Source organism: Kogia breviceps, chromosome 1, assembly GCF_026419965.1.
Source record: "Kogia breviceps isolate mKogBre1 chromosome 1, mKogBre1 haplotype 1, whole genome shotgun sequence".
In the NCBI taxonomy this organism is placed as follows: domain Eukaryota; kingdom Metazoa; phylum Chordata; class Mammalia; order Artiodactyla; family Physeteridae; genus Kogia; species Kogia breviceps.
Genome location: NC_081310.1, coordinates 166,019,419 through 166,033,430, shown reverse-complemented (window position 1 = coordinate 166,033,430; position 14,012 = coordinate 166,019,419). Strand labels below are relative to the sequence as shown.

The 14,012-nt window shown below is 38.5% G+C and overlaps 1 protein-coding gene and 1 pseudogene across 2 annotated transcripts in view; one reads left to right on the top strand and one right to left on the bottom strand.

Moving 5' to 3' along the window:
* RNF220 (ring finger protein 220) overlaps positions 1-14,012 on the top strand; it is a 224,544-nt gene that overhangs the window by 31,231 nt on the left and 179,301 nt on the right. The gene's annotated exons all lie outside the window — the stretch shown is intronic.
* On the bottom strand, positions 6,554-6,747 carry LOC131767777 (cytochrome c oxidase subunit 7C, mitochondrial pseudogene; annotated as a pseudogene).

The window sequence follows — 14,012 nt, the reverse complement described above, 5'->3', positions numbered from 1 at the left end:
TTTATGCTTATTGCCAGATTACATATTTCTTCATGCTCTTATCAACACATTAGGATGAAACTTTTCAATCTTTCCCAATTTAATAAGCAAAAATGGTATTATGTTAATTTAATCTGCATTTATTTAGTTACTAGTGAAGTTAAACATTTAAAAATATTTTTTGAGATTAGTTTATCTTCTATTTTGAACTGCCTGTTCATTTCTTTTATCCACGTGGTATCCACCTTTCTCTTATTGATTTTAAGTACTCTTTTTATTAATCCTTTTTAATCTATAATTTATGTTGTATATTTTTTTCCAGTTTATCATTTTTCTTGATATATTGGTGGGGTGTTATTGGGTTTTTTTTGTTTTTTGTTTTTTTTTGGCTGCACTGGGTTCTTGTTGCGGCTCTTTGCAGCTGGCTTCTCTCTAGTTGTGGCATGAGGGCTTAGTCGCCCCTTAGCATGTGGGATCTCAGTTTCCCAACCAGGGATCGCACCCACATCCCCCGCATTGGAAGGCGGATTCTTAACCACTGGACCACCAGGGAAGTCCCTGTTGTTGTTTATTTTGCATATAGAGGTTTTTAATTTAATGAGGCATTTTATTATTCCTTTCCTTTTTAGTTTCTGACTTTTAGCTTACCCTTAGAAAGGTATAAGGCCACTCCTAATCAATCCCTAAAGCTTCCAATGTGCAGAAGTTACCTCAAAGATAATATGTCCCCAACTTGGAAAAAGCCTAAATCCTAAGGTCCTGTGGATGTCCACTCAAAGGGAAGAAAAGAACTATCCATACCTGAGAGAGGAAGTCTGTAGGGCCCCAAGAACACCAATGAAGTTTACACCCTAATGGAAAATACAAAACAGTAACTTTAAAAAAAATGTGATGAGTGATACTATTGGAGAAGGGTAGAGGATGCTATGGAAGGTAAAAAAGAAGAAACCTAACTGAGTCCAAGGTCTCAGGATATGCATCCTGGAAGAACAGATATTCAAGCTGAGATTTTAAGACTGAGTAGAAGAGTGGGGAAATGCATTTCCATGCAAGGAAATGGCAAATGCAAAGACTTACAGTATAAAACTGTAAGTTATGGTAGCCACGAGCCTTGTGGGGCTATTTAAATTTAAATTAATTAAAACTAAAGAAGATTAAAATTTTATCTCCTTGGTCCCACTAGCTACAATTCAAGTGCTGACTGTCCACATGTGGCTAGTGGCTATTATAGTGGACAGGTACAATATGTAACTTTTTCATCATTGCAGAAAGTTCTATTGGACAGTTTCTGTGGAGAAAGAGCTTGATGTATTCAGGGAACTGACAAGAGTTTGCTCCAGCAGGTACATATTGTGCAAGGGAGGGGAGGGGCGAAAGATGAAGAAGATGTAGCAAAGAATGGAGGGACTTAGTCAAAGGTGATCCTGGGATTGGGGCTGATGTTCCCAGCATGTTATAGAGGAAGTAAGAGGGAAACCGGGAAATAAGTTTAAGATTTGTTATACAACAACCCTTCAGGTAGATATCATGTCCATTTTATAGTCTCAGAAGACTTAAGACATTGACCAACACACAGCTAGCTAGTGGCAGAGTTGGGGTTCAAAGCCAGACCTGTCTGATGCCAAAAACTTGTGCTCTTTCCCTGTATCACTGCAATAGATTGCAGAAATCTCTACCAAATGATCTCTTCCATCAGGATAGAAAGGATTCTGACTTAGAACAGACTCCTTTTCAACTTGGTCCTTCTTCTGTTGGGGGAATGTTAATCATGAATGAGCTGGGACCCCGCCTGGAGGTACAAGTGAGAGCTTAGAGGCAGAACTTTCTTTGGAGCCTTAGGCCTCCTGTTCCCTGAGTCTCAAAGATAAACTCCTTCAGGTATCTTACAGACCTTGATATTAGCCAAATTCAAGCGGGAGCTCTCCTCAGGGCCTGGCCCTCAGAACCAGGACTGCATTGTCAAGGAGAGCAGCCAGCTTGAAGCAACCCATCTGAAACCTGGCAGTGATACTCCTATGTAACAGAATGTGTCCCTTGATTCATTCCCTGATCTAGAACCTGTTGTGGTGGCCACTTCCAAGATACTATCTCTGGAAAGAAAGAGTGCCAGTCCCCCATTAAAGGGGAATTCCTTGCCCTAGTACAATCCCATCTCATCCAGCAGTTGAGAGAAATGTCAGGCCGTGCCTGCCCCAGCCCTAAGCAGCCATTGGAGACCGAGGCTTTTAGTTTGCTGTCACAACTCCAGGCATTTTCTGAGCCTGTGAAAGTCATGCATGGCAGGATATTAAAGAGAATTACAATCAGGATGTGAATTCTAGATTAGTCTGTTTCCCTAAGTACAGTATCTATTATTTTCTAGGGTGAACATGGTACCTTCACATTGTCTGAGCTGGTATGAATGAATGAGGGGAAGATAAAATGTAGAATCATTCAGAACAGGAATAATGAAGGATGCAAATCTGGGGAAGAAATACAAGAGATACGTCAAGGTGATAGATAAAAGGATTAGCCTTGGAGATGAGCAGTTATTCTAAGAGGAGTGAAAGAAGAGAAAAATTTTAATTGATGGGGAGAAAGATTCTAGTGGCCTCTACCTTTAAAGTAGGAAGTGGAGAACTGTGGAGGAAAGGACAGAGTAGCAGCTGAAAACTTAATGCATGGAGAAGGTTTGTGATCTCCACTGAATGTAGTGCATAGATTACTCAAGACATGATTATAAGAAGAGTAAGCAGCATTTCTTCATTCATTCATTCATTCCACAAATTTATTGAGTACCTACTATATACTGTGAACTATTAGGTCTTAAGAATCCAGTGTAAACAAGACCCAGCTTTCCTTCAAGCAGCTTACAGTTGTGGAGAACACAGATATATAAACAGCCAAATACATTACATTGCAGCAAGTATTTTAAGACAGATAAGTTTATGGTATAGTTCACAGGACTGGTACCCAACCTAGAATTAGGTCAAGGAATTTTTTTTCCAGTTTTATAACTTTACTTGACCATCAGCTGTAAGTTCTCATCCAGATTTTTGAAAGCATTGACAGGTACATAGGTATACAGTGTATAGAGCTTGTTTCGTGGACCTTCATCCTCAGTACGTTTTCTGGACAACCACACCTGGATAGTTACAGTATAGGGCATTCCTTATTCCTTTGGCTCAGACAGCTTTGTTGAGCCTGGTGTCAATGCACTCAGCCGGAGTTCCCATTTTTTTCATGGCAGATTTCCAGATCTCTTTGAGTGCCCGAGGGGCATACTTCTTGAACTCTACTCCATGGATGTTCATGTAAATGTTGATGGTGTATTCTCTGGTCACTACCTCGTTGATTTCAGAACAGTCCTTCTTCTTTTTTTTTTTTTTTCTTTTTTAATACATTTTTATTTTATTTATTTATTTTTGGCTGCATTGGTTCTTTGTTGCTGCATGCAGTCTTTCTCTAGTTGTGGCTAGTAGGGGCTGCTCTTCGTTGTGGTGCACGGGCTTCTCATTGCGGTGGCTTCTCTTGTTGCAGAGCACGGGCTCTGGGTGCGTGGGCTTCAGTAGTTGTGGCCCACAGGCTCAGTAGTTGTGCCTCGCAGGCTCTAGAGCGCAGGCTCAGTAGTTGTGGCACACGGGCTTAGTTGCTCCCCAGCATGTGGGATCTTCCTGGACCAGGGCTCGAACCTGTGTCCCCTGCATTGGCAGGCAGATTCTCAACCTCTGTGCCACCAGGGAAGCCCAGAACAGTCCTTCTTCTTGCCACCATTTTTTGTGGGAACCAAGTTGGAAAGCAGGGGATCCTTTATGTTTCATTTCACTTGTATGTATCTCCTATGTGAAACCTTTTCTGATTTCTTTTTAATTTTCAACAAAGCAGCTTTTCAATTATAAACACATCTAGCAGTACATAGTTGTTAATGTACTTTTTGTTTTTTTCTAAGTACATTAATTTTTTCTTTTATATTGTGAAGTGTAGCATACCTAGAGAAAGATGCACAAACTATATGTGTACAGTTAAACAAATAATTGAACCCTCATGAAACCACAGCCAGCCCAAGAAACAGAACATTTCCAGCATCATAGTAGTCCTTTGTATACTTCTCCTTGGTCACAACCCATCTCTCCCTTACTTGGATAATCATTCCCTTGACTTTTTTTTTTTTTTTTTTTTCCGGTACGCAGGCCTCTCACTGCTGTGGCCTCTCCCGTTGCGGAGCGCAGGCTCCGTACGCGCAGGTGCAGTGACCATGGCTCACGGGCCCAGCCGCTCCGTGGCATGTGGGATCTTCCTGGGCTGGGGCATGAACCCGTGTCCCCTGCATTGGCAGGCTTCCAGCTTTTCTTTATAATTTTACTACCTATGTCTGTATCCCTAAACAATATAGTTTAATTTAGCATTTTTGGATCTTTATATGGGTAAAATCATGTTTTTGTACTGTTTGGGTCTTGTTTCTTTTGTTCATCATTAAGAGTTTAGGATTCATCCATATTATTGCATGTACTTGGAGTTCATTCATTTTTTTTTGCTGTGTTGTATAGTCCATTGTATGAATCCACCCTGATTCATGTATCCATTCCAATGATGATTCATATTTAGGTTATTTCCAATATTTTTCTTATGGAAAATGCTACCATAAACATTTTTTATAAGTGTCCTGGTGTACAGGACACAAGTTTCATTAGGGTAGAGTTCTGGAACTAGAATTGCTGGGTCCTGAGATAAGTGCTTCTTCAACTTTACTAGCTAACATCAAACTGTTTCCAAAGAGGTTCTGCCAGTTTGTTCTACTACCAGCACGTAGAATTTTTGTTGTTCCACATTCTTACCAATACTTGGTATTGTGAGACCTTTCCATTTTTGCCAGCCTTGTGGATATATAACAATTTCTTAGTGTGGTTCTTACTTAAATTTCCCTGGTTACTGGGTAGAGTACATTTTCATGTGTTTATTAGCCATTGATTTTTCTTTTTTTTTTGTGAAGTACCTTTCCAGAGTTTTGCTGATTTTTCTCTTGGGTTGTCTCTAACCTGATTTCTTCATGTAGACATAGTATTTCTCCTTCTAGTCAACCTATTCTCCCTATGAGTATCTCCTACAAATATATTCTTTTTTTTTTTTTTTTTTTTTTTTCCGGCTGTGCCACATGGCTTGTGGGATCTCAGCTCCCCAGCCAGGGATTGAACCCAGGCCACGGCAGTGAAAGCCTAGAATCCTAACCACTGGACCACCAGGGAATTCCCATCCTACACATATATTCTGTATTTTCTAACTGCTCCCCTTATCTCTAAACTCCATCCTCTTCATAGCTACCAGAATTCTGTTTCTAAGGCAAACCCTGTTCTTGTAACTCGCATGCCTGGAACCCTATGGTGACCCCCATGGCCTCACAGACAACACAACGTGGAAGGCCATCCATCATCTGCCCTCTGCCCAACAAGCCTCAGCTCTTACTGGATCCTCCCAACTCCTCCTCCCTCCTTTTTTTACTGTAACCTCCATCTCTACCAAACTGCTTGCAGTCCCCTGGACACATAAAATTGTTTTACACCTGTCTTTGCCAGTTATCCTTTTTCTTCATTTTGCCCTTAATTTGGAAGATACTCATCTTTTTAAAACTCAGTTCAAAGGTCACTGCCTCTATGAAACCTTTCCAGCTTGCCTTCTCATCTCTCATTAACCTCTCCATCTCTTGTCCTTCTACTAAGCACACAATTGTTATTTCTAACAGGGCATTTGTTTACTCTATTTCGTGTATTGGTCCATATACCTGCCTCCCCCATCAGACTGTACATAAACCCTCTGAAGGCATGGGAAGCCCCTGAATGTAGGGAAATTTCTTATTCCTCTTTTCATTCCTAAGGCCTAGCACAGTGTCTGGTACAGAGCAGGTGGTGGTAAATAGCACAAATTGTTATTAATGTTATAACTATCATTAGGAGTACTTGTCTGTTTTCCTTATTAGATTGTGAATTCCTTGAGGGGCCTGGTACTTGGGTGGCATGCAGTGACATTTGTCTAATGAATGAATAACTTATAAAAACTTTTGAAAACAACCATTGCTCTGATGCAATATTTGGAGTAGGAATATAGAAGTCATGAGTATTAAATTTGCAGAGAAACAAAACTGATTGACATCCATCTCATGAGGATAAAATTTTAGGCTCAAACTAATTCAGAGCAAAATTTTATAAAAAGAAATGTAAAATGTTATGCTTGGGTTAAAATTTTTTAAGAATTTATGCCATAAGTTTATTTATAAACATATCTAGGATGTTGAGTTCAATCCTTTTTTCAAAGAGATTGCACCTCTTAAAATGCTCCTCTTCATATCTGTCTCATGGATTATTATTATTTTTTTAATATTTATTTGGCTGCATTGGGTCTTAGTTGCAGCACATGAGATCTTTGTTGTGGCACGCAGGATCTTTTTTTTTTAGTTGTGGCACACAGGCTCTTTTAGTTGCGGCATGTGAGCTCTTAGTTGTGGGATGTGGGATCTAATTCCCTGACCAGGGATTGAACCTGGGTCCCTGCATTGGGAGCATGGAGTCTTAGCCACTGGACCACCAGGGAAGTCCCTCATGGATTATTTTTTAAGCAGTTGTTGTCTTACTATAAAGAAGGGTGCAGCAAATCCAGACCCAAAGTACAAAGTCATCATAGCTAATAACCACGACTTGCTTTCCACTGAAAATGGTAAATTACTCCCTGGACCTTCCTCATAGTGGCTCTTACAGACCATAGAGGTTGTGAACCTCTCCGGATGCTCTGTCCCAACATAGCGCTGTTGGGAGCTCTGCTAAAGGCGCAGAGACTGAAGGTAGAAGAAATGGCGACAGCACCTGGGTTAAAATATTAAGCTGTAAAAGTCGGAAAAACTTAACTTGTTGGTTCGTATGGAAAAGGAGTTCAAATTTGTTAGATGATATTGTCCTCCATCTAAAACAGTTAAGTTTCTGCAGTGGATTATAATTTGCGTGTGACTGGAAAGATGAAAATCTGAGGAACACAGTGTCAGGAGATTATCCGTTGGTTAGCACCTATGTCTGCTGTCTGAGCTTGTCACTGTTACAGTGAAAGCTTGTACATGGCCCAGCTAAGACTTTCTTTGCTCAACAAGAGTGCCTGTTCCTTGGAGTAATCATTCTGAAACTGTGTCCAAGATGAAACAATGGATGAAGTTCACATGCGTGGTACTCTGTCATAGACAAACCTACGATGAATGATGTACAATTTCTGATCCACGAGCTCTGCTTCCACCTCTGTCTCTCCCGCCCCCAAGAAAGCATATCCTAATGGAAGTGAGCAGTAGTGACATTATTTATTATAGCGATAACCTTGATCTGTTCCAAGTTATATTTTCTAAAAACTCAATCATTTCTCTAAACTTCAATACTTTGTTGGCGGTAAGAAATTACTATATTCCTCACAATTGACATGTTGGTTGAGAACCAAGATATGTACAGAGGTATATTTGTAGGAAGAAGAGAGATTTTGGAATCACAACAACTGTAATTCATATTGCAGTCCGGTCACTGCAGTGTGATCCTTAGCTAGTTGCTTAATATCTCTGACTTTTATCTGAAAAATGGACTACTTTATAAGTTGCTGTCAAGACTATAAATAATTATGTAAAACACTCAGCATAGTGCCTGCCTCCTAAATATCTTTCAAATCTGTATATATATATATATATATATATCTCCCAGCTCCCCACCTCTCCGAGGCTGCATCCCTGTTTTAAGCCACTAGCATCTGTGTTCTGGATTACTGCAGCATTGTTCTTACTGGTCTTTTGGCCCCGTCCTTTCTTGCCCTGTTTTATTCAGAGCAAAGGATATTCTGCAAGGCTGACTTGAACCCTTAACCCCTAACATATGGAGACAGATATGTAGCTACCATTTACTGAGCGCCTATCACATGAAAAGAGCTGGTCTAGCATTTTATGCATTATCTCATTGAATCCTCACAATAAGCCTGTGAAGTAGGTATCGTCATTCACCTTTAAAGAACTAGAGGTTGCAGAGATTGAATGACTTGCCCACAGCCACTCTGCTAGGAAGTAAGGGGCGCTGTGTGTGTCCAGGTTTCTCTGGTTTCAAAGTATGTGCTTTGTTCCTGTCTCACACTGCCTCTGCATCAGGCTCAGAGCCTGGTGTTGTTAAACCTCCTAATCCGGTAACTAACTCCCTGTGTGCTGATTCTGGGCTTACCACATGGTCTCCTAGGAATCTGGCTTTGCACATCAATTGGCTACAGGGAGATGATGGAGGCAAATATCTGGTCATATATGAATAACTGACACTCTAGTTTTATACTTCAGTTTTTTATGACTTAGTGAACATGCGTAAAGCTCCCTGGGTTCTCTCAACTCTGACAGGATTGAGTGTCTAGACCAGTAAGACTGCGGGCCAGACTCTGGACTTTGATAAATTTACCAAGGGAAATACCACCTGGTATGGGTCTTCTGGCAGCCAGCCTGATGCTTCAAGTTACAATTTTCTGATGCCTACAATTAACCTTGATGACATTGATTAAAAATCTTATATTTGGTTCAAGACTTGACTGCTTTTATAGAATTTTAGCTGGTAAAAGAGATGCAGACACTCTCTGCACTTGGTTTCCTGAGACTTAGGCTAGTCTTTGTGAATGGCTGCTCATTTCTTAATGTTTTCTCAAGCATTCAATGAACAAACATGTTTAGAGCCCTATAACAAGGGGGAATACAAAGAAATTTAGTAGTTTAAGATACTTACAGTGTAATGGGGATCATTAGACATGAGAAAAAGAAATGAGTACTTTCACATGATACGCATTCTGTGAATCAAATGGGTTTGAAGTGAGTGTTTGGTGTAACATGTACCTGGAGCTTATGTGGGAGCTCAATAAATATTTGTTGAACGTTGACCTTCTAGATGCCACTCTCGTAGACAACTTCTAATCCATACCTCTAGCCCTGATGTCTCTAACCAGCTGCAGACTTGAGATATCCAACTCTCCACTGGACTGGTTAACCTCAGTGAATAGCCCATGAGCACCTCAATCACAACATATCAAAACTGATTTTGTTAACTTTCCCTCTTTTCAGAAGCATTGTAACCTCGGGATTAAGAGCACAGAGTCTGGGATATTGGCTGTACTTATGGCTAAGTGACCTTGGGAAAGTCTCTTAGCTCTTCTTTCCTCGTGTGAGGGAAATGTAAGGTTTTTCTTCAGATTCAATGAGATAATGGATACAAAGCATTTAACATAGTACCTGCACATAGTAATCATTAAATGTTAGCTATTGTCATAATTTCCCCCGAACTTCCTGTTTTCCTTATTTGGTAATAATATCATTATCCACTCCAATCCTCTCCTTCACCCCCCGCATCTAATTAGTTACCAAAAACTGTACGTTCTACCTTTTTACTATCTTTATGATTCATTCAGCATATACTTACTCAACATTTGCTGAATGCCAGACACATTGCCAGGCACAAAAGACACAGAGATGAATATTTACCAGTTTCTGTGTTTGCAGAGGCAGATACATACATAGTTGCAGCCTTCGGATGATCCACATAATGGAAATGCACAAAGTGTGTTAAAAAGAGCCTGGAAGAGATATCTCTTCTGCCTTTCAAAACCAATGCTCTCTCTTAAGCCTGCATCACCTCTTACTGTAGATATTGCAGGAGGTTTTTTTTCCTTCTTCTTTTGATTGATTTTGAAAATTTACAGGTAAAACAGAAATACTTGCTATAATAAATTACAGAACACTAATTACAAAGTAAAAGTCTTTTTTCCTCTACTTCTTTAATCGACTCCCCTCCATAAAGGTAAGTACTGTCTACAGATTAGTATGTATCCTTCCAGACATTTTCTTGTTCATATATGTGTACATTTATATATTTTATGGTAGATAAAAATATAGTTTTTTACACAAATGGAATCACGCCATAAACATACCTCTTGCTTTTTCCACTTAATGATATATCTTTAAATTTTTTCCACGTCGAAATAAAAACAAAAATAAACAAATGGGACCTAATTAAACTTAAAAGCTTTTGCACAGCAAAGGAAACCATAAGCAAGACGAAAAGACAACCCTCAGAATGGGAGAAAATATTTGCAAATGAAGCAGCTGACAAAGGATTAATCTCCAAAATATACAAGCAGCTCATGCAGCTCAATATCAAAAAAACAGACAACCCAATCCAAAATTGGGTGGAAGATCTAAACAGACATTTCTCCAGAGAAGATATACAGATTGCCAACAAACACAAGAAAGGATGCTCAACATCACTAATCATTAGATAAATGCAAATCAAAACCACAATGAGGTATCACCTCACACCGGTCAGAATGGCCATCATCAAAAACTCTACAAACAATAAATGCTGGAGAGGGTGTGGAGAAAAGGGAACCCTCCTGCACTGTTGGTGGGAATGTAAATTGATACAGCCACTGTGGAGTACAGTATGGAGGTTCCTTAAAAATCTAAAAATAGAACTACCATACGACCCAGCGATCCCACTACTGGGCATATACCCTGAGAAAACCATAATTCACAAAGAGTCATGTACCACAATGTTCATTGCAGCTCTATTTCCAATAGCCAGGACATGGAAGCAACCTAAGTGTCCATCGACAGATGAATGGATAAAGATGTGGCACATATATCCAATGGAATATTACTCAGCCATAAAAAGAAACAAAATTGAGTTATTTGTAGCAAGGTGGATGGGCCTAGAGACCGTCATACAGAGTGAAGTAAGTCAGAAAGAGAAAAACAAATACCATATGCTAACACATATATATGGAATCTAAAAAAAAAAAAAAAAAAAGGTTCTGAAGAACCTAGGGGCAGGACAGGAATAAAGACGCAGACACAGAGAATGGACTTGAGCACATGAGGAGGGGGAAGGATAAGCTGGGATGAAGTGAGAGAGTGGCATGGACATACATACACTACCAAATGTAAAATAGATAGCTAGTGCGAAGCAGCCGCATAGCACAGGGAGATCAGCTCGGTGCTTTGTGTCCATCTAGAGGGGTGGGATAGGAAGGGTGGGAGGGAGACGCAAGAGAGAGGAGATATGGGGATGTATGTATATGTACAGCTGATTCACTTTGTTATACAGCAGAAACGAACACACCATTGTAAAGCAATTATATACTTCAATAAAGATGTTAAAAAAATTTTTTTCTCCATGTCAATACATAATAGAATTACCTTGTTCTTTTAACCTCCAAATGCTATTCCATATTTTGTAACTACCATGATTTATTTAGTTATTTCCCTGTTGGAAGCTTTTCAGTTGCTTCCAGTTTTTTACTATTACAAGCACAGCTACAGCAAACTTTTTGCAGAAATATGCAATTATTTCTGCAAGTAAGTTTCTAGTAGTAGAAGTGCTGGGTAAAAGATGTGAGAATTTAAATTTGTGTTAGAGTGTGCTCAGTTACCCTCCAAAAAGACAGCCATCCAACAGTGAATAAGAATGCTTATTTCCCCACATCTCATCAATACTGGATATTATGATTCCTTCAATTTTTGCAACTCTAATGAATTAAAAAGCTATATTTATATTTTGTAGATTTGCATTTCTGTGGTTACTAGTGAATTTGAGCATGCTTTAATATATTTATTGATCATTTGTATATCTTCCGTGAATTGCCTTTCTATGTTATTTGCCTGTTTCTCTTTTAGATTATCTTTTTCTTGTTGATTTGAAGGCTTGCATCATTTCATTGTGATATTCTTTCTCTGTTACATATGTTACAAATATATACATATATATTTTAGTCTATTGCTTGTCTTTATTTACAGTGTCTTACATAATACAAAAGGTTTTCATATGTAGTAAAATTCATCAGCCTTTTCTATTATGGCTTCTGGGGTTTGTGTTTCTCTCCTAGAAGATTTTTTTTTTTTTTTTTTTTTTTTTTTTTTGCGGTATGCGGGCCTCTCACTGTTGTGGCCTCTCCCGTTGCGGAGCACAGGCTCCGGACGCGCAGGCCTAGCGGCCATGGCTCACGGGCTTAGTTACTCCGCGGCATGTGGGATCTTCCCGGACCAGGGCACGAACCCGTGTCTCCTGCATCGGCAGGCGGATTCTCAACCACTGCGCCACCAGGGAAGCCCCTCCTAGAAGATTTTATACATATAATCTTTTTCCTCTCAATACTTTCATAGTTTTATTGTCCAAGTTAGATCCTTAAAAAAATTAAAATTAATTTTCATCAATAGTGTGAATTAGGATTTTAACTTTAGTTTTTTCTTAGAAAATTTTAATTGTCTTGACACAATTAATTAGTCTACATTTTTCCAACTGATTTGAAATGTCAGGTTGTACATGGGTCTGCTTCTGGATTCTATCCAGCTCCCCGGACTTTTTGGGTCCATTTTTTTTACCAACACCACACTGTTTCTATTATTGTAGCATTATAGAATGTTTTTATACCTTATGGGACCCAAAACTACATATACTGCCAATTTTTCTTTGTCACATTGTTTTTCTTTCTCATAATTTTCTTGACTGCTTTTGTACATTTCATCTCCCAGGTGAACTTTAGAATAAATTTGCCCAGTTCCATAAAATATCCTGTAAGTATTTTGATTGGAATTTCATTAAATTTATAGTTTCATTTGCGTCTCATCCAAGAACATGATGTATTCTTCATTTATTTTTGTCTTCTTTTAAGAACAATTAAGTTTAAGATATTTGCATTGATGTTCTTAATTCTTAAGTAAACTGGTAGTTTTCTCCGTCTGTTTTTCTTGCTGGAGTAATATTAGTTTAGTACAATGGTTCTCAAACTTTCTGGTATCAGGACCCATTTGTACTCTTAAAAATAATTGATGATCCTCAAAGAACTTTTGTTTATGTGAGTTTCCTGTCACTATTAGAATTAAATGGAGAAAAATTTAAAACACAAGAATGTACAAGCATACGTTTTCTTAATTGCCAGAACAATGACATCATCACATGGCATTCCATCAGTCTCTAGAAAACTTCACTGTACAAGTGTATGAGAGAATGAGAGTGAAAAGCAAAAAAATCTTAGTATTGTTATCAAAATAGTTTTGCCTTATGGGCTCCCAGAAAGGGCTTCAGAGATGCCTAGACCATACTTTGAGAACTGCCAATCTAGCAGAATGAGTTATAATTTTTCCATATTTCCTGTGTACTAATATAAATAACGTAGAAATTATTTATGTCTTGAAGGTAGAACTAATCGGTAAATTATTTGGAACTGATGGTTTTTGGCATGATATAACTTTGCCCACCATTTCAATTTCCTCTATGGTTATTGTCCTCCTCATGTTTTATATCTCTTCTTGACTCAACTTGTATGTTTATATTTACCTAGAAAGTCATGGAATTTCAGGTAGATTTTTATTTTTTAAGTATAAAGTTATGCTTAAATTACAGTTTTTAGATTTTCTTTATGTCAAATATTAAACCCCCTCTTTTATTTTTGTTATTGTTTGCCTGTATGTTTTCTTTTTTATCCTTCTGTTGCTAGAGGATTATCTGTTTTAAAGTCAGATTTATTGAGGTATAATTTACATATAGTAGAATTCACCCTTTATAGTGTACAATTCTATGAGTTCTAACAAATCAATACAACCATGTAACAACCGGTACAATCAGGATACGGAAGAATTCTGCCATCCTCAGAAATTCCCTCATTCCTCTTTGTAGTTGACCTTTCCTTTCATCCCCAGTTTCTGGCGTCATATTCCCTGTTTTAGTTGTTTATTCCTTTTTATTGCTGAGTAGTATTCCATTATATGGTTATACTGAAGTTATCTGTTCACCAGTTGAAGGATATTTGGGTTGTTTCCAGTTTGGGACGATTATGAATAAAGCCACTATAAACATTTTCAGATAGGGTTTTGTGTGAACATAAGTTTTCACTTTTCTTGGGTAAATACCTAGGAGTGGGATTTCTAGGTTATATGGTAAGTATCTGTTTGACTTTATAAGAAATTGCCAAATAATTTTCCTGTCATTCTCTGTTTACTGGATTTCTATTTGTTCTTTCCTTTGCTT